This window comes from Chelonoidis abingdonii, chromosome 15 (assembly GCF_003597395.2).
Source record: "Chelonoidis abingdonii isolate Lonesome George chromosome 15, CheloAbing_2.0, whole genome shotgun sequence".
In the NCBI taxonomy this organism is placed as follows: Eukaryota; Metazoa; Chordata; order Testudines; family Testudinidae; genus Chelonoidis; species Chelonoidis abingdonii.
Genome location: NC_133783.1, coordinates 32,576,153 through 32,597,370, shown reverse-complemented (window position 1 = coordinate 32,597,370; position 21,218 = coordinate 32,576,153). Strand labels below are relative to the sequence as shown.

General features: G+C 42.1%; 1 protein-coding gene across 2 annotated transcripts in view; it reads right to left on the bottom strand.

Moving 5' to 3' along the window:
• Nucleotides 1-14,188, bottom strand: part of PCGF5 (polycomb group ring finger 5) — a 95,918-nt gene extending 81,730 nt beyond the window's left edge. For both annotated transcript variants that reach the window (XM_032768782.2, XM_075072690.1), the window contains exons 1-2: nucleotides 14,057-14,188; nucleotides 1,232-1,348 (exon numbers count right to left, since the gene is read on the bottom strand). The gene's annotated coding sequence lies outside the window, so the exon portion shown is untranslated. The remainder of the gene's footprint in view (nucleotides 1-1,231; nucleotides 1,349-14,056) is intronic.
• Between the last annotated feature and the right edge of the window lie 7,030 nt (nucleotides 14,189-21,218).

Here is a 21,218-nt window from a genome sequence, read left to right as displayed (position 1 = left end):
GAAAGCAAATATATGAAACCACCAAAGGAAGCTTTATCTCCAATCTAGATCTAACCTCTGCTCCCAAACAGTGCTGAATAATAAGTTTCCAAAGGACAGGTGACCAACTCCAGGCAGACAACATGAAAGGTAAGAGTATATGAAGATTTAGTCTGAGACTTTAAATGGGCAAGTTAGGGAAACAACAACAATTAGTCAAAAAAATTAAAATGTTGTTCTTTTTCTAACTGTAGCATTACTAAATCCCTTCAGTGAGTCTAAACTTTCCTTGGTATGTCATTTTACATACTTATGACAAAATCAGATTTCATTGGTAAAGTCCCCCTTTCACACTGATTTTGGGCTCACAGGTGTAGCACATGCAAATCCACGTATTTTCTTTTCACAACCTTGCTATAACGAGGCAAATTTTGGTCCCTTAATTCAGTGGGAGTCTTGTCAGTAATTTCAGTGGGATCATGGTACCAGCGACTCCAGTATGTCAAATTGAGGTAGGATTATCTAGATTAACACAGTATGCCAATATCTTCTTCAGTCATAAATGAATCATTCAACTACCTTTTCGCTTTACATCGAGGTAGAGATGGGGTAAAAGGCATTATACATCCCCCTCCCTATTTCCTTGTATAATTTTAAACAACACTCAAAATTCAACAGGTCCTAAATAACCCTATTTCATTATGAATATTGCTGTTTAACTCTGTGCTTAGTTGTTTAAATCTTCACTTAAGAACAGATGCAATGATTTTAAAATGCCCTCTGTTTATCATTATTTAATACATAATTATAGCAAATTTTAACTGATATTGTGCAGAGTATTTATTGCAATATATTCTGATTTTTGAAAGGCAATGTGCCTGGTAATAGTTTCAGGAAAAGTTATCCAACTATTGAATAAATAATCAGAGTCAATATTTCTAACAACATCATTTCAAAACCTAGTGCTATAAGGTAATGGCCTGGTATTGCTACATATAAGGAAACAAGACACTATACAACCTATTACTTCAAGCTTGAAGAGAAACAGGCCCCATGTGCAGTAGAAACAATACTGTTTTAGCCAAAATTATATTTAAATATTGTTCTTCCAGGAAGAATGGTTTCAACACTCTCTCTGGCCAGTGTTGACCAAGAAGAACTGTTTTACAAACTGTGCTCTATATTAGGTCAGGTTTCTCTTCCAGGATAGACACTGTCCTGAAGTCCAACAAAAATATTTGTAGTTTCATACCAGTACTTGTACTCTAGATTCTGCTCTGGGATACTTCCTTGTTTTCTTTGTGGTATACTCAAGTTTCTTCTGATTCCTTAATTTATCTTCTACCTGGATTTTTCACCAGCTCCTCATCTTTGTAAGATAACCAGAAACATGCAAAGGAAAAGAACAAAATGATTAATGAAAAATAAAACCTTTAAAATATAAAATCTTGAAAATAACGCTAATAAAAAGAAATGCCACAGTTGCAGGAGGGGGAAAAGGACAAGGATGAAAGATCTGAAACAGGAATGTACCAGAACACACAAAATATATACAACACACATAGCAAAAAAAATGTTTAAACTAAAAATATTTAATGGATGCACATGCTGCTTACTCATCACAATCTAATTCTCTACAGTCTATTTGCTGCCATTTTTAATTAACTGAGTGAAGTTCAGTACTCATTTAAACAAGAATGGTTGCTATCAAGCCAGTTGGTAGGGTCTAACGCATTGTTTAGATATTGGAACAAGTTTGCCTCCATATTTAGTACAGACCCAGGGATCAATGTACACATACTTGGTGGAGTTCCTAGGGAGGATTCCTGCAGAGGTGGCAAAGGATTGAAGCAGGAGCTTCAGGGTTTCTAGCCAATATGCCACAACATGCATGAGCCTCAGTGCACACACAACTGTGGTAGGAGGGAAAAGTTACTCCAGTCTAGCAGGAGCGAAAACACAATAGCAGCAGTGACACCTCTGATTATTGGGCTAAACTGTCACCATCATTAATTCCAACAGTGTGTTTTCTAACCTAAGGAGAGAGCCAATAGTTAAAGACGACATCACAGAGGTGTGATCTTCTCCGAATTACAAAACCCTCCCATACCAGACACTCAGGAAACAGCTCCTGTTGATATGATACTCGGTGATGTCTAAGAAATGTCTTCCATTTAGGTAGAAAAGCATAGGAAACTGTATTAAGGCTCAATTCCATATTTTAAAGAAAGTGTTGCATGACTATGAGGGAGTGATAGCTCAGTGGTTTGAGCATTGGTCTATTAAACCCAGGGTTGTGAGTTCAATCCTTGAGGGGGCCATTTAGGGATCTGGAGCAAAAATCACTATGTGGTCCTGCTAGTGAATGCAGGGTGCTGGACTCAATGACCTCTCGGAGTCCCTTCCAGCTCTAGGAGATAGGTATATCTCCAATTATAGTAATACAGTAAGTCCCACTCACTCTAGTGAGCCTGAGTAATCCTGTTTGTTGAGATATTTAAAAGAAATGTTACTAAAATCTTTAATCTGAAGTATCTTGGATATGCTTCTATTATCCCACTCTCCCACAAGTGCCTTCTCACCCCTCATGCATGAACACCCTCCACAAACTAATCCATAAGACCACTGCTATGTCCTCCTCAAGTTCCATAGGCATCTGTTGTGATGACTATGGAACACTGATGTCTGATAATGGTTAGGAAGGTGGGGAGCTGGGACAATTATTAAAAACAACCTCCACAGCACCTTTGTACCTACAAATTACACACCCAGCTAGTCTATGAAAGACATGGTTGCCAAGACTCCTGGACTGGCCAGGAGTCTACCAGAATCGGCGTCAATCTCCTGGTGACTATTGAAAGCAATCTGGGAGATTTTAACAGGCCATTCCCTGCTTGCTCTGGCTCTGTGCGGCTCCTGAAGGTGGCCAGTCTGGCTCCTAGGCTCAGGAGCAGCCAGGTGGCTCCACACGCTGCCCCCGGCTGCAGGCACCATCCCCACAGCTCCCATTGGCCATGGTTCCTGGCTAATGGGAGCTGCAGAGATGGCAGTCAGGGTGGGGGCAGCACGCAGAGACCCTCTGGGCGCCCTTGCACCTAGGAGCCAGACTGGCCGCCTTCAGGAGCCGCGCGGAGCCAGGGCAAGCAGGGAATGGCCTGTTAAAATCTCCCAGATTGCTTTCAATAGTCACCAGGAGATTGACGGCGATTCTGGTAGACTCCTGGCCAGTCCAGGACTCTTGGCAACCCTATCTTTGGGAGATGGTAAGGATTGATTATTCAGATTACCTCATCTTTGAGGGAACATTAACAATTGAGGATCTGTACAAGAGTTTGATTCCCCTTACGGAGCTATATTAGAGGCTCAAAAAGACTTTGGCAAATACTTAAAATATGATCGAAAACCCCACTAATTTACTGTTGAGTCTTCATGCAAAGAATAGTAAATCATTATGACTGCAGATGTTTCAAAGCTAATAGGCTCTTATGATTCTGACCTATAAACAGACATTTCTTAAATACCAGAAGATTATTCTGATAGTGGTACTGTAATACATTTGTTCAATTAAAAGAAATGTATGTTTACAAAAAAGTGTCTAATGTAACTGAACATTCAGATCAGAATTCAAGTCATATTGTTCACTGGAGATATGGATAGGTCTAGTGTTGCAGACAAACAATGGCTAAATGATACTCTATTTGTTAGGGATGAGAATTCTCATTAATAATAGCATAATGGGTCTAACATAGTGATCCATATTCTAAGGAAATCAGAACACTTTGAGTACACAGTTCTCCTTTTCCTGTTGTCCAGGACAGGGTATAGAAACACTAGTTAACAGGGTGCTGGTTTATCTATAAAAACATATACATCTTTCTTTTTAATTTATCCTCCCACAACTTCAGCTGTGGAGAGTATCCACCAATTTCTGCCACTTATTTCGCTTTTGCCCTGGTCTCTTCAGGCTCCTGAGTGTCATGTTGATGGATTTGGCTTCTTTCACTATTGTTCTGTGTAATGTTTCTCTAGGTCACCCTCTTTTGCTCTTCTGTAATATTTGTGATTCGAATGGCCAGAAAGGAAATCTTGCCAATGAAGAACATCAAGTTATTGAGGAACACTGCAGCTAATGAAAGACATGATCAATTTCCCATATGCCTCATACACAACTACAGGAAAATGTGCTTGTCACACCAGAACTCAAGATATATTAGACTCACCCCAGCAGACCACCACTATGAATCACTATGTATCATCAGCGAAATTATCACACCTCAGAGAGGGGCGGTATCACATATGTGATAGTTTAGGGAATCTGTCTGTGTAAAACTTATGTATTCTAGTTGATTTTATTAACACTATATATATATATTAGTGTTAATAAAATCAACTAGAATACATATATAAAGTGACCCTCAGTGTGTACTGAATCAGCCATTTGCTAGCAAAGACTGGTCATGTATTTCACAAACCCTATCTGGAAGCTGCTTCAGGACAATCAAGAAGTCATTAACACTGAATGCCTCTACCTTGATAGAACAATGGTTACTCTAAAGCTGCGGTAGTCAATTTTTTTTTGTCAAGGTCCAAATTTCTTGAGCAAGGTCCAAATTTCTTAGGTCAGGCCTAGTCAAGGTCCAGACTCCAGAGAAAATAATAAGAAGAAGAAAATAACAATAATGATATAATTAAATAAAAAGATTTTGAGGTCAGTTCAAAAGCATCTGGGGGTCTGGATTTGGCCCCTGGTTTGCCTATTAACTACTGCTGCTCTAAAGGGTGTGTGGCCAGGCTAAAGGAAGCTGGTTCTCCCAGGTTGCCTGAAGGAGGAGTGGTTGGAGCAATAAACAATCCTGAGACAAGGCTGGTCTACACTGGGGGTGGGTATCGATCTAAGATACGCAACTTCAGCTACGTGAATAGCATAGCTGAAGTTGCATATCTTAGATCAATTTACTTCAGGTCTCACAGCGCGGGACTGACGTCTGCGGCTCCCCGTGTTGACTCTGCTACCGCTGCTCGCTCCGGTGGAGTTCCGGAGTCGACGGGAGCGTGTTCGGGGATCGATATATCGCGTCTAGATGAGACACGATATATCGATCCCCGAAAAATTGATTGCTACCCGCCGATACAACAGGTAGTCTGGACGTACCTTAATAAAGAAACTGTCACAGGGTTCTAACTGCATGCAGAATTCACCTTGGTTTGAATGAACAGAGCCAACTCAGATTTTATTTCTTTTTTCTTTTTCTTTTCTTTTTTTTAAAACCAGAACAGATTAAATAGGAAGGCACCATCAGTGTGAAAGGAAACTTACTCATGAAATTTTGAGCAAAGCCAGATGTTATAAAAAAGTCCCACTGAAACCAATAAAGAATTGCTAAAATCCAGCCTCTCTCTGAATTCAACGGAAAATCTCTGGTGAAACCAATAAAATTTTGGATCATATTCAGTGTTGTAACAAATACAAATTATCCAAATTTTCAAAAGATCATACACAGAAAAGTGAACACATCAGTAGGAGATTTCATATGTACACACACATAGGATATCAGGCATTGAACTTGTGTACATGCATGTTATTTCAAATGCATGTGCATGCATCCACTGGTCACTACAAACACACACTTGAAAATCTGAGCACATGTGGGAAGGGGGGAGAAAGTTCATCTAAAGCTCACTGACACAAAAAGTTAAGATTAAAAAACAATCAAAGTTATAGGTCTCATCTTGCAAGCCTGCAGAATCAGTTCTTAAGCAAGGAAAGGACAAATTAAGCAATATCTAGTCAGGTTACTCTTTATTTTATTAAAATATAACATGCCTATTTATTCAGCTACCATAATTAAAGGACATAAATTCCATAAAATCATGAAAACCAGAAACATTCCTAACTTTCACAGAAATGTAGGCTGGAAGAGACCTCGAAGTCATCGAGTGCAGCCCCCTGCAATGTGGCAGGACAAAGTAAACCTAGACCATCCCTCAGAGATGTCTGTCTAAACTTAGATAGTGATGGGGATTCCACAACTTCCCTGGGAATCCTATTCCAGATCTTAACTACCCATATAATGAGAAAGTTTTTCCTAACATCTAACCTAAGTCTCCCAGGCTACAAATTAAGCCCAGTAAAACTTGCCTTATCTTCAGTGGACTTGGAGAACAATTAATTGATCCAACTGTTCCTTCATTGTGACTGGATACCCAAGAGTTGATCCTTAGCTGTGAAGAACAGCTTTGGTTTTCTGGCATTAAACCAGAGCCTGGATGATATTCTGATGCTGTTTTCCCTCTCTGATGAATAAAGTTACTACACTTGCATTAACTAGTAGTGATGTTTCTGTAAGGGACTCCTGGGACACTTAATCTCTTCTCTCATTTCCAGTAAATCAACTACTCATCCTTAACACCACCACTATTCCCACTGGACAAAAAACAGAACTCTTCTCATCTGGCTGTCTGATCACTGGCTAACTAGCACTGAAATGCCACCTGAACAGTATTACATTTTATTTTTATGGTAGCAGTCATTTTAGATATCACTACTGCTTGGGAAATTCCAGTTCTTAATAAAGTCTTGATCCTGACCGAGGCTACTAAGCCCTACCACAGTATCAAATAATATTAATAAATATAATTAATTACATATATGTGACTTCCAACTGCAGGTACTATGCATGAATAGAACAATGGTTCTCAAACTCTGACCTATGGACCACCAGAATTTTCCATGGAATTTTTGCTCATGGTCAGCAGAACAAAATGTTTTGAGAACCAAGAAGTCTGTGACTAGGGAGTGGGAAAGGTGGAAAGGGGAGATGGTTCCAGAAGAGGGTCTTTTTCACATGATGGTCCACATGATGAAATGCTAGAAAACTACTGGGATAAAATATTTGTAACATCCTAGTTTCATTTCTTATACAAGTCCAAGTTCTACAGCCCTTACTCACATGAACGGTCCCACTGGGAACAGAATTGAATCCAACATGCTATTCCCACAGGTCAACAAAATATAAATGTGTTTAATATAGGTATGATATCACACACCCACATTAACTGTATTGATTGAATGTGTACTGAAACCAACTTGCTTCTTTTCTACATAGAATGCTGAGACATTTTTTTTAGAAATCTTTTATATTAAAAATAATGTATACAAGAATACACCATCTTAAAATTCTAAAGAGAAATCACTTACGTTCTGCTCAACAATATTACCAGAAACCCTCAATGGCTTTATCTCTTTGTATAAGATAAGCAACAAAGAGCTTATGCTTTAATACGTCTGTTAGTCTATAAGGTGCCACAGGACTCTGTCACTTTTTACAGATCCAGACTAACACAGCTACGCCTCTGATACTTTGTATGAGACAGTTGCTCATCTATATGTTCATACACGAAGTTGTTCACTTTAACTGCAAAGTAAATTGGGAGGTGGCGGTGTGGAGAGGGGAGGTTGTTTTTTGTTACAGAACAACAGGTGCAGGGAATACATTACCTTGAAAGACTGGAAACAACAAGTTACAGCCTAAGATATTCCATTAGGCAACTCTTCTAGTCCTAAAAATTGACCCAAGAATTGCAATAATTTAAAGATATATAAATGTAATATGTATCACTATATTGCAAATTCACATATTTACTATCCTCCAGAGTAGTACCAATAAAAAATCATCCTTTTAAGAATAATATTAAGATAAATTGTCTTTCTACAATATAGTAATACCACTGTATTTGGCTTTATATAGCCTTTTTTCCATAGTTAACATATTGCAAATCACTTCCCAATGCAATGGAGTGACTGTAGACAAAGGAAATTTGCTAAAAACTGTTGACTTTTTCCACTAGAAACTAAGTCCATAGCTGAACCAAATTCCAGTCTGAGAGCAGCACAGGACATTTTGTCCATAGAAACTCATTTTTTATTTTTTAAACAACCTTCAAATTTTTATTTTCTTAGGGTTTAATTTTGCCATCAGTGACTCTTGTGCACTTGCCCTTGTAGTTGTTGGAGCTTCACAGGAGTCACCAAGGGCAAAATTTAGGCTTACTTGTTTTCATTCTTGTTATTGACTATTTGTTTAATGATATTTGTCTTGTATAACGCGCAGGTGCTTGGGGAGAACACTATTTTATCCCTGCAGTAAAATGTTGTGGGGGGTTTTGTTTTGTTTTGAACAGACTTGGGCAAATTCCTAAACCTATAATCATTTTTAAACACTTATATTACAGCAGCACCTAAATGACAAACTGAAAGTTGTTGGAAAAAGCCACCCAAGTGGCCAACAATTTAAAAAATATATATTGGGGTGAACAGATTGTTGGTGTACACTACAGAGTATAAGTGAATTAGGAAACAATATCTTTACTACTGAGGATTCAGTACTCTTTCAGAGCTGAACAACTCCCAGCAATTTCCATATACAATTTTGAAGCCCCTCTGAGAGGAAGGCATTTTTCTCCTTGAGTCTCTTCTTTAGTACCTTTTGGGCAAATAAGATTATCATTGTACTTAAGGCAAAAAGGTCACAATATAGTGGTTTGAAACAGGGACATTTCCATCCCTTTCCGTCCTTAAGATTCCTCATTGAAAAGTTCTTCATGAAAAACAAATTGCCGGACCAAGAACTAAGAAAACTGCTTGCAAATGCAGTCAATATATGTCTTCCAGTGCTTCTTGCAGTACATGGTGCACGAGAGGCCAGACTGGCTGAATGAGCGAAGAAGGACATTTGAAGTCCATTTAAAAATTCTATAGTGAATTATACTCTGTAAACATACTGGCATCAGTAAAGAGGCATAGGGTGTCAGTCAGTGCAAATTTGACTGGAAGCTGCCAATATCTACCTGTTGGAAGGAGTGAAAGCCTCCAGTCCAGAGGGATGGAACTGAAGATAAAGAAATTTAAGCGGCCAGTTAGTTCAAATTCAATTAACATTTTAAAACCTAAATGATATGAACTTGTTACTGAGCTCCATTCAGTTAAAATAATTGTATAGCTTATGCAACTCCACACTAAGCCTGAGAAAGCCCATTTAAAAAACATAACTAAAACTCTCACTTGACACCAAGCAGAATAAACCTACAGTGCAAACATGGAGCTGCAACACTCATGCAAATGGACTGTGGTATCCAAACATCTTAAAGGGTTGACGGGTTAACTTTTTTTTTTCTGTTTCCTATTTTCTTTATTTAAAATAACCAGTTTGGTTCCGTTTGTAATTCACACATCAACCCAGCAAAAGAACTCCAAGTTTACAAATACATACATTTAAGGTAATGGTATAAAAGAAGAAAATTATTTAGTCTCAGATGGCGACAGAGCAAGCAGCAATGTCCTAACCCTAAGGAACAAAAAGGTGTGAGTAGCTATTAGGAAAGTTCTTGGGGACTGTATGGATTTGGCAATTAGTAATGGGAAATGAGCATTTCACCTTTAAGTTACCAGATCAAATGTGAACAGGGTCAGTAGTCACTATAAATTGTTACCATATGAGGGCCATTCAGTGTTTTACGTATAAAAAGAGGTGGTGGCAGCAATAGTTCAGTCCTACTGGACAAGTGAGAATATATATCCTTCATATCACAAAACCACCACAGAGGTACCTTTATAGCCAGTTTTCACAGAGAGAACAAAGAATGGAGATTGAAATACCACTCCTCCCCATACATGCACTTAAAAGTTGTCTTGCCACATGATTGAGATTGCTGCCTGTGCTATACCCCTTCTATTCATAAAGGACTTCAGTCTCAAAGGCTGTCAAGCTGGCACTTTTCACGACCACTACAGTGACTGAAAAAATAGTTAAGAAAAAATACAATAGAGGACTAGACTATCAAGGGAAATGGTCAAGGCACCAATATCAGAGATTCAAGAACAAGTTAGATAAGGCATTAACAGGAATGATGAAGTGAATGGAGAATGGAAGGTGGTAGATTCTGTTACACAGTGGTCTTTTCTGGCCCTACTCTCTTTTACATTTTGATTTATATTTGTAACTAGCAAAAGAAATTAAACCTATTTTAGATATAATTATTACCTTGTACAACATGTAGGAACTGCCAACAAGTATCTTCATGTAAGGAGTTTGTGGACAAACAATCCACAGACTAGTGTGTGTTCTGTGGAGAATTTTTTAGAGAGATGTTAAAGGGAATATTGTATTTTCCTAGTTATGCCTCCAGTAGTGTTGCTGTCTGTCTATCAAAGTCATCTGAACTTTGCTTTAGATCACTGCATGTATCTAGCAAGGGTCTCAAAAGCAGGAACTGGGGTGAGAAAAGTTTCCAGTTGGGTGGCTGACTATTCATTTCCAGTTTTAGGTAGCTGGAAGAGATTTATACGATGATGCTGCTGGCATGAACCCTCAATGGTACAGAGTCTGAAGCAAGTGAGAACATCTGATACCTCATAAGCAAGATTTAATACTTTAGACGTTATACTCAAAATTTCTTTTAAGAAAATGGGGAGGGAGGGGGTTGGTTTAAGGTTTGGAATATCACTGTGTATCCTATTGAAAACTGTGCTTACGTTCCCTGATATAAGACAATAAAAGTAACAAGATTCTAAGTTCATCTGACACTCCCCCTTATCTGCTTTCTCACACTACTTTACCCCCATTGTTCTTTGGGTTCTGCTATGCAGAGTACAGCAATCTGCCTACCAATCTGAAAGAGGGTGCCATGCTCTATCTACCTTAAACCCACCCAGAAATTTGGCACACTGCCATTCCATCTCACTTTATTTTGTGTATTTTACAATGAAACAAAATTTACAGTCTCTCAATTTTACTTGGAATCCCATGGCACACCCAGAACACAAAAGAAAAGAAGTGAAGCAGATAGTCCATTTATACTGCTTTACTGCTAGTTTTCTTTCTTAAGTGCACTTCCACTTTTGTGCCAAATAGTACCCAAATAGAATATGGATTTTCCTCTTTTTGTCTGCTTGTTGATGTTTTAAAGAAAATTAAATGAAAGAAACATTAAAGTAGTGTTAATGTTGGTAATTTGAACATATCAAACTAAATTTTCCACATCTGTGTTACCGTGGCCATATCGCACCCCTATTTCTGATGACTATTTTATTCATTAAAATATATCTCCTGTTGTTTAGTGTGTCCAATATTGCTGAGCTACCACCGCTATGCAGACCAACCCTTGTTAACTCCTGAACTTCCTGATTTGAGTGTTAAAACGATTAGAGTGGAACACTGAATTAATCTAGTCTTTTTGCATCCAACAGCTACACTATCTGTTGATACAGAATTGTTATTTATGAAGTGCGAGTGCTTTCACCTCTGTATGAACACAGAAGAGGGCATGCCCCCTCTCCTCGAACAGTCATGTATGAGACGCTAACAGCAACCCTGTCCATGAACATGTTTGCTTTCCTACCCTCTTCTGGAGAAGAGCTGCAGGTATGGAGCTCAGCCCAGTAGATATAAGTAGGGCCCTATCAAATTTACAGTTGTGAAAAACATGTCATGAACTGTGAAATCTGGTCTTTTGTGTACTTTTACCCTATACAACACAGATTTAATAGAGAAGACCAGTATTTTTCAAACTGGGGGTCTCAACCCAAAAAGGCGCTGCAGGGGGAGGTCGCAAGGTTATTGTAGGGGGGGTCACAGTATTTCCACCCTTACTCATGTGCTGCCTTCAAAACTGGGTGGCCAGAGAGTGGCGGCTGCTGGCTGGGCACCCAGCCTTGAAGGCAGCGCCCCACCAGCAGCAATGCAGAAGTAAGAGTGCCCATCCCATACCATGCCACCCTTACTTCTGCGATGCTGCCTTCAGAGCTGGGTGGCCACAGAGTGGCAGCTGCTGAGGGCCCAGCTCTGAAGGAGCCAGCACAGAAGTAAGGGTGGCAATATGATACCATGCCATCCTTACTTCTGCACTGCTGCTGGTGGCAGTGCTGCCTTCAGAGCTAGGCTTCCAGCCAGCAGCCACCACGCTCCAGCCACCCAGCTCTGAAGAAGGCAGCACTGCTGTCAGCGGCAGTGCAGAAGTAAGGATGGCAATACTGGAACCTCCCTATGATAACATTGCAACCCCTACACAACCCCATTTTGAGTCAGAACCCCTACAGTTACAACACCATGACATTTTAGATTTAAATACCTGAAATCATGACATTTATGATTTTTAAACTTCCATGACCATGAAATTGACCAAAATGGACCATGAATTTGGTAAGGCCATAGAGATAAAGGATGTACAACGATCAGATGAGAAAGTGGGGGTTTCAATGGAGACTGTCATATGGACACAAACACACTTGACACAGTACTTATGTTTTTGGATTGCAGGTGCCTGCATGCATACAGCACCTTCCCCTGCTATACTTGGCTGCTTCATTCTTGAATGCAGGTTGGCACCACAGGAAAGTAAAGGAATTGTAAATTTCATGTCACTGTCTTCTCCATACAAGAAGACAGAAGACAGAAGTCAAGAAAAAGTGGAAGGTATGCAAATGGGATTCTAGAGAGAAGTTGTATACTAAGGACTCAGTAATAGTCTCAGTGCAGTCAGTGGCCATCAAATTTAAAGGGAGCAGGATCTGACTGTAGTTTATGTAAAGGTGCAACTGTAACACATTTATTGAGTAAATCGGCTCAGCTTTCCCCCAAAATACAGAATGCTTGGAACAAACTTTTATTTTGAAATAGGTCAATTATTTTGGCCTACAACCAAAACTTTTTAAAAAACCTTTGTATTTGACACAGAATGTCCTTGACCTATGTTTTACAGATATAACTATACAATTTCATATTTTTCCCTGTTCAAATCTGATTTAAAAGAGCATACTGCTTCCTGACCTGCACCCCAAATATCAATGATAAGATACTGGCAACCTTAATATCATTTAAGATAGTAAGGAAATCAAAGGGTTGGTTAGTTCATAAAGGCACAGGTTACCATTCAATGAGCTCTCTTCTGACGGTACCAAGAAAATAAAAGTTTAGCGTTGCAAGACTTTCACAGCTCATGAACTAGCCTCAGGAAACCGGGGTGAGTTTCTCAGTGCAAAGTACATCCTATCCCCCTCCCTCTGTTTCAGAAACTGATGCTGATCTTTCACTATCAACAACAATGTACATGTGTGAGAGGGATGATTCACCAGCCTTTATTCCATAGAGATGATTCATTCAGTCATCTCCAGATCATACTAACATACTAAACATGCTCAATAACCAAGTTCCTAAACTTTTTGGATCAAATATTTATTTTTTAAAAGTGAGAAATATCCAGAGTAAGAGGAAGGAAATATGCAATGAGGAAATGCAAAGGGCTATATTTCATTTCCACCACAACCGTTGGAAAACACACCCAACAGTATGTGTAAAAAGAGCTCATCAGTTTTGCCTGGGGGCTCAGACCGGTGTGGCTTCGTCTTTAGGGCGATGACTAGTCCCTCTATCCCCATTTACTTGGAAAGAGAAATGCACAGGAGCAGCTCTGTATGCATCAGAGGACTTTTGTCTCTCTCCTTATATAATAATCCAGCCTAATCAAAACGGAGGCCAACCACCCTGCCATGGAGCATTAACTAGGGAGAATTACCCTAGAAACAGATGGTCTGGACCAGAACCTATTCCTCACTAACTAGCCACCCAGGCTCTGCTAGGAAAATCCTTAGTGGAAGCACACGCAGCAGCCAAATCCAAACCTGCTTGTTACCCAACAGGGAATGTGCTGCTGCTGCTCTCAGTCCGCAGCAGGAAGCTACAAGCATCACAAACTGCAGCAGCTTCTTCCAAATACATATCAGGGTCTCCCTGTCTCTCCAGTCAGAAATCTCAGCTCGTTTAGCCTCTGCCCGCACTGAAGCAGGCTCTCTAATTAAAGGGAAATAAAGGAGAAAGTTACTCTGTGGCTCTCTGCTCCAGTCCCTTGGAGCCCCTGCCACATCCCTCCTGCCAGCCTGCCTCGCTGCTGCTGCTCTTCCCTGCAACATGATTCAACAGCAATGTCACGTTAAGCAACTTGTTACGACACCTGCTCGCCCCCTGCACCCCAGAACACGCTCCCCAGCCTCCTGCTCGGGCCTGCGGGCAGACGGGTCCCTTACCTTCCCTCAAGAGGCCCTGAGCTTGAGGGGAGCGCGGACGGGCGGGAGGCAGGTAACCGTAGGGCGCTCCGGAGCCGCAGGGCGGGGGAGGCTGCGGGAGCCAGCCAGGGGAGAGCACGACGGAGCAGAGTGCGGGGGGCGGAGGAGTTTCCCAGGCTTGTTTACGCACTGCTGCCCTGTTCCGCGCGCACCCCGCACGCTCTGATTGGACACAAAGTGGGGCACAGCCTGTCGCCGCCCGCCTGCCCTCCGAGCCGCTCCCTGGAGCTGGCCCGGGCCGTTAGGGGCTGCAGAGCCCCGCAGCGGGACTGGAGACCCACCGCCCGCTCTAACCGCCCTGCCCTAGCAGCTGCCCTCCCCGGCGCCCCAGATGTTCAGACGCCCGGCCGCTGGGGCGCCGATGAGCATGTGCACAGCGGCTGCACAGGCCCAGTTGCGCAGGGAAGCCCCAGCGAGGCTGCTGCCGCCTTTACCCGGCCAGCTGGCTGGCTGAGGCGCCCCGGGCCCGGAGCAGCACAGGGCGGGCAGGCGCACGCTTCTCCGGCGTGCAGGTGGTGGAGGAGCAGGGCGGGGAATGGGGAGCAGCCTGAGCGTGCTGGAGACGAGGGGGCGCTGAGAGCAGATGACAAGCGACACACGAATAACCCGCTGCATTCTAAGCTGGTCACTAAGAGAGAAACATCCAGTGTGTGTGACAGAGTCAAACCCTCCCTGAATATCTGCCCTTGTGCTTGGATTGTGTCCCGGTGTGCCTGGCGCGGCGCCCTATTCCAAAACCGCAGCGGGAGCGTGTAAACAATCCATGTTTCAATCTGTTAATCTCTCCGCTCCAGTTAGGGGTCTTGGAATAAACCTCATCTCTTCCTCTGCTTACTTCGTAAGGAAAGCAACAAGTCGTCACTACACGCACACGCTTTTACACATTGATGAAAAAGAAAGCTCTGTTACAAGTTGTGATGCACATTACTGGTCCGGACAACCCTTGGTTCCCCTTCCCATAAAATGACATAATATCAATTTCGGATAGAGTGTAACCTAAACTAGTGCTTTGGGAAACAGCTCATGCAAAAAAAAAAAAAAGCCACATCGTTCTCGCTTATCTCCCATCAAAAGCCCGTTCAGAACTTAAACATAGAGTGGGGTTGTTTTATCATTGCTGTTGTGTTGATTGTGCCTGGCATTATGGCTGATTATTTCCTTGCTTTTAACACTAGAAATTATGAGCTCTTCAGAGTATAATTTTAAATTACTAAATTAATAATTATTTTTTGGTTAAAGCAACTCAGATTCCTTCCCCATTCTCCCTCCAGCTTTAGATGATATTTTACAGTTGCAATAAATACAGTATCCCCATATTTTGGTATTGATGTTCTACATAGGCTGTAGCTCTTCATAATGGAAGTCCCATCTTGCTATTTCATAGGGTGTCTGTGGAGTTTCAGTGGAGTTAGTTTCTCAGTATTTCCTTATTTTTTCTAGACAAGTATTCATGTTCCTCTCACTAATAATGGAAGCCTGGGTGCCCAGTTGTTGCACTGCATCTTGCATGATGTTCAGCAATAGTCCCCTTGCTGGAACCATTTCGTGGCAGAGTGTGAATCCAACATTTTTGTTCTACAAACCATGTGTCTTGGTCACTGCTGATGGTGTGTAGGAGCCGTTTACAGGACAATCAACTGTCTTTCAGTCTTCTGGAGCTTCTTTTGCAAGGGAGCAGTTACTAGGTCCTATGGGTGTGGTTATCAACAGGAGGTACATCAAGTCATTTAGATATTTGCCTAGTTTTACAACAGGCTACATAAAAACCAGTAGTGAAGTTAGTAAAAACTAAAATTTCATGCAAGTAATTACTTGTTTATACTGCTCTATATACTATACATTGACATGGAAATACAATATTTATATTACAATAGATTTATTTTATACTTATATGGTAAAAATGAGAAAGCAACTTTTCAGTAATAGTATGCTGTGACACTTGTATTTTTATGTCTGATTTTCTATAACAGGATTTTTAAAAAAACTAGATAAGTTCATGGGGGATAGGTCCAACGGGGCTATTAACCAGGATGGGCAGGGATGGTGTCCCTAGCCTCTGTTTGCCAGAAGCTTGGAATAGGTGAGAGGGAATCGATCACTTGTCCTGTCTCACCAGGGCTAAAAGCAGCGGAGGCTGGGGAGACAGTGAAGTGTGGCAAGGCACCTTCTCAATCAAAAAAAAATAGATTAGCAGAAGATCATAATAAAGGACTCCTCTCAAGACTTGACTCTGGGTATGTCTACACTACAGTATTATTCCAATTTTACATAAACTGATTTTGTAAAATAGATTGTATAAAGTCGAGTGCATGTGGCCACACAAAGCAGAATAATTCGGCGGTGTGCGTCCATGTACCGAGGCTAGCGTCGATTTCTGGAGCGTTGCACTGTGGGTAGCTATCCTGTAGTTATCCCATAGTTCCCGCAGTCTCCCTCGCCCATTGGAATTCTGGGTTGAGATCCCAATGCATGATGGTGCAAAAACAGTGTTGCGGGTGATTCTGGGCAAATGTCGTCACTCAATCCTTCCTCCGTGAAAGCAACGGCAGACAATCATTTCACACCCTTTTTCCCTGGATTGCCCTGGCAGACGCCATTCAACGCCCTTTTCCCCTGGATTGCCCTGGCAGACGCCCATAAGCATGCAACCATGGAGCCTGTTTTGCTTTTTTTTCGTCACTGTCACCGTATGTGTACTGGATGCTGCTGACAGAGGCGGTATCTTGCAGTGCTAACACAGCAGCATTCATTGCCTTTGCAAGGTAGCAGAGGTGGTGGCACGATTACCAGCTGCAATTCTATTTGCACCTGAATCTGTTATTCATGCCAGGTTTGTGGGCGCCATTTGCAATGGCAATGGTGATGATGGTTATCAAGTCATTTCTGTACCGTCTGCTGCTGTCATGGGTGCTTACTCCTGGCTGGCCTTCGCTGAGGTCGGCGGGGGGCGCATGGACAAAAAATGGGAATGACTCCCTGGGTCATTCCCTTCTTTATGTTTGTCTAAAAATAGAGTCAGTCCTGCTAGAATATGGGGCAAGTCTACTAGAGAGAACCAGAGAGCACAGCCGCTCTGTGTCAGACCCAGAGATCCCGCAGAAATGATGAGCTGCATGCCATTCATAGGGGGTGCCCCTGCAACAACCCCACCCGTTGCTTCCCTCCTCCCCACAACCCTCCTGGGCTACCGTGGCAGTGTCCCCCATTTGTGTGATGAAGTAATAAAGAATGCAGGAATAAGAAACACTGACTTTTTAGTGAGATAAATGAGGGGGAGCCTCCAGCTGCCTGATAGTCCAGGCAGGACTATCCAGGGGGGGGGAGAGGTCCAGCATCCCGGATGTACAGTACAGAATCTTTTCTTTAGACATGAAAGGGGGGGGGCTGATGGAGCTCAGCCTCCAGTTGCTATGATGAGGACGGTTACCCAGCATTTGTACCGTCTGCCGGGAATGACAGGGAGTCATTCCCATTTTTACCCAGGCCCCCCAGCTGACCTCATTGAGCCAGCCAGGAGCACTCACGGGATGATGATGAGATGGCTATCAGTCATTTTGTGCAATGTACCATCTGCCACCGGGGAAAGGGAGGGAGAGGATGCTGCTGTTCAGCGCCTGCAGCACCCTGTCTACCAGCAGCATTCCAGTAGACATAGGGTGACACTGAAAAAGGCGAGAAACGATTTTTTTTTCCCTTTTCTTTGAGGGGGGGAGGGGGGTAAATTGATGACGACATATTCCCTGAACTACTGGCAAAACAATGTTTTGACCCTTCAGGCATTGGGAGCTCAGCCAAGAATGCAAATGCTTTTCGGAGACTGCGGGGAACTGTGGATAGCTGGAGTCCTCAGTCCCCCTCCCTCCCTCCATGAGCGTCCATTTGATTCTTTGGCTTTCCTGTTACGCTTGTCACACAGCACTGTGCTGTGGCCTCTGTCTATCATAGCCTGGAGATTTTTTCAAATGCTTTGTCATTTCGTCTTCTGTAACGGAGCTCTGATAGAACAGATTTGTCTCCCCATACAGCGATCAGATCCAGTATCTCCCGTACGGTCCATGCTGGAGCTCTTTTTGGATTTGGGGACTGCATCGCCACCTGTGCTGATCAGAGCTCCACACTGGGCAAACAGGAAATGAAATTCAAAAGTTCGCGGGGCTTTTCCTGCCTACCTGGCCAGTGCATTTGAGTTCAGATTGCTTTCCAGAGCGGTCACAATGGTGCACTGTGGGATACTGCCCAGAGGCCAATACCGTCGATTTGCGGCCACACTAACCCTAATCAGACATCACAATACCGATTTCAGCGCTACTCCTCTTGTCGGGGAGGAGCACAGAAACTGGTTTAAAGAGCCCTTTAAATCGATATAAAGGGCCTCGTGGTGTGGATGGGTGCAGGGTTAAATCAGTTTAATGCTGCTAAATTCAGTTTGAACGCGTAGTGTAGACCAGGCCTCAGTCTCATTCTTTTTTGTCTAGCTATGGACACATCTCTTCCAACTAGCACACAGGTTGTAGCAGATCTTCCAGATAAATCAAATAGGGATGATGTCTCTCTTACTTGCTTATTAACAATCCTCAGCTGCTATAAAATTTTCCCCTTCTGTACTTCCAGCATTGCCAAGAGTGCTTTCCACATGGGTAAGTACTTATTAGGAGTAGCATCCGATTTGCTCTTCCTGAAGGTTACAGATGACATCCATGGCCACTCTGCAAAGATATTCTCACAGCTATTTTTGCTTCTGTCAGAGCATGCTACCTTTGATCATTTGGGTATCTTGATCCATTCAGACATCAAAATAATCATTTGAACAAAGAGAACGTGCACAATCACTACCTGGATGTGAATGAAGGGCCTGGATTCATAGGTCAGATTAATGTTAATCTTGACTATAGCGTCATCTGTTTAGTTGTAATTAAATCTGGTAATCAGATGGTGGTATCAGCAGTGCCTCTAGCTCCTGTGAGCATATGTACACAAAGGGTGTTACCCTATTTCAGAATAATTTCGGTGAACAAAATATCCAGTTCTGTAAGAAATCGAAAGACCTCGCTGAAATAAGATAGGTGTGAACAGCCTATCAAAGATCTTGTTTCAGGCTATGTGAAAACATATGAACTGGTTACACTCGGTGGATATTTTCAAGATTTTCTCTGAAATTGTAACAGCTGGAGACACTTTTTATATGAAAACTAAGATTCTGGAGTACAAACAGCAGCTTGGGAGAGGTCCTGAGACACTGTACTGCTGCCCCAACTGGAGCTTTGTGTTTGTTGGGGGCAAGAAGGAAAAAGGGAAAAGAAAATTCTCTGTGAAACAGACAGCAATTGAGTGACTTTGCCAGTCAGCACATCTTCGACTGGGTATGTTCCTGTGTACCTGGGGACTTGTGTGGTCCTGCTAGAAAATGAATGCTCAGCTAATTGTTCGGAGAGCTCCTCTATATTTTGACCCCATACTGCCAAGTGGGTGGGTGCAGTCAATGATAAGAAGCAGGCTTAAACTATTTTTAGGAATCCAAGCCAGACAGTAACAACAAGCTGAGTGACTCTTGCAAACACACAGTCCAATGCAGCAATTTGGGGCCAAAATTCTAAAGCTTCTAAACTTAATATAAAACAAAATCCAACAGCACAACCGTCATCCTCCCGAAGTTTCTTTGACTAACTGCTTAGACCATGGTTGCTGGAACATCCCCTGGGGTACTCACAACAGCTGCCACAGTACAGATGCTGATCTGTATGGGCATCTCAGAAATTCAAGCATGCTGGTCAGCCCACAAGTATGCAGTCTGTGCTTTGGAGCCTTTCGCCTCTTTTCCTCTCCTAAGATAGAAATTGCTGACAGGAGCCAACTGAGGAAGGGGGGCAGCTGAATGAGGCCAAAGGGCTGTCAAGAGATCTCTTGTTCAGCCTTCCCTCTGCCAGTTCTAAAACTGGACCCTGTTTTTTCTTCTGCTGTTTGCTCCTTGCCACTCACTGTCTTTCATTCAGTATTGCTTTGGCTGGAGAAAAAGGGAGGAGCAACAGGCTGCCAGAGCAACTGTTTCCTCTTCAAGGCAACACTTTGACAAAGTAATGAAGTCCTTTGCACCAGCACAAATACTCACTATGCAATGCCACTCAAAGGAATAAGTCATGACCCCCAAAGGGGAGTTACAATTATATTTGATTGTTGATTAAAAATACAGTAATAGTGCCAGATGGTCATATATTACAACTGTTCCACTTCTGTCTTCAACTATACTCCATTGTAACTTTCTCTGAAATTGCTTCTAGTTTGATATGCAAGGCCAGTTAGACAGAACTGCAGGGTCTCAATGTGTGGATGAGACAATGGTGTTGGTAGGAGGGATTTAGGTTTATTACGAACTGGGAAATCTTTTGGGAAAGAAGGAGCCTACACATGAAGGATGGGCTCCACGTAAACCAAAATGGAACCAGATTGCTGGCATGTAAAATTAAAAAGGTCAGGGGAGTTTTCTAATTGCTGGGTGAAGCCAACATCTTTGAAGACCACTTGGTTCACTCAGATACATTCCATGGAAAGGATTTATTAAAGGGATACTCTATATCCTAGTAAAGAGGAGAGGATGGAAGTTGATAAAGTACAGGTTGGAACTGAAGAGAAATATTCAAACAAAAAAGAATCCCCTTCAGTTATATCAGATGAAGGCAGACGACTAAATAAGTGCTTGTATACAAACGCTAGAAGTCTAAATACTAAGATGGGTGAACTTGAGTGCCTGGTATTAGATGAAGACATTGATATAATAGGCATCACAGAAACTTGGTGGAACAATGACAATCAATGGGACATGGTAACACCAGGATACAAAATATACAGGAATGAGAGTAGGTCATGCTGGCTGGGGAGTGGCACTATCTGTGAAAGAAAGCATAGAGTCAAATACAGTAAAATCTTAAATAAATTAAATTATACCATAAATCTCTGTGGATAGAAATGTCATGCTTGAATAATAAGAGCATAGCAGTAGGAATATCTATTAACCACCTGACCAGGATGGTGATGATGACTGTGAAATGCTCAGGGATATTAGAAAGCTAGAAAAACAGAAAACCCAATAATAATGGGGTATTTCAACTATCCGCATATTGACTGGACA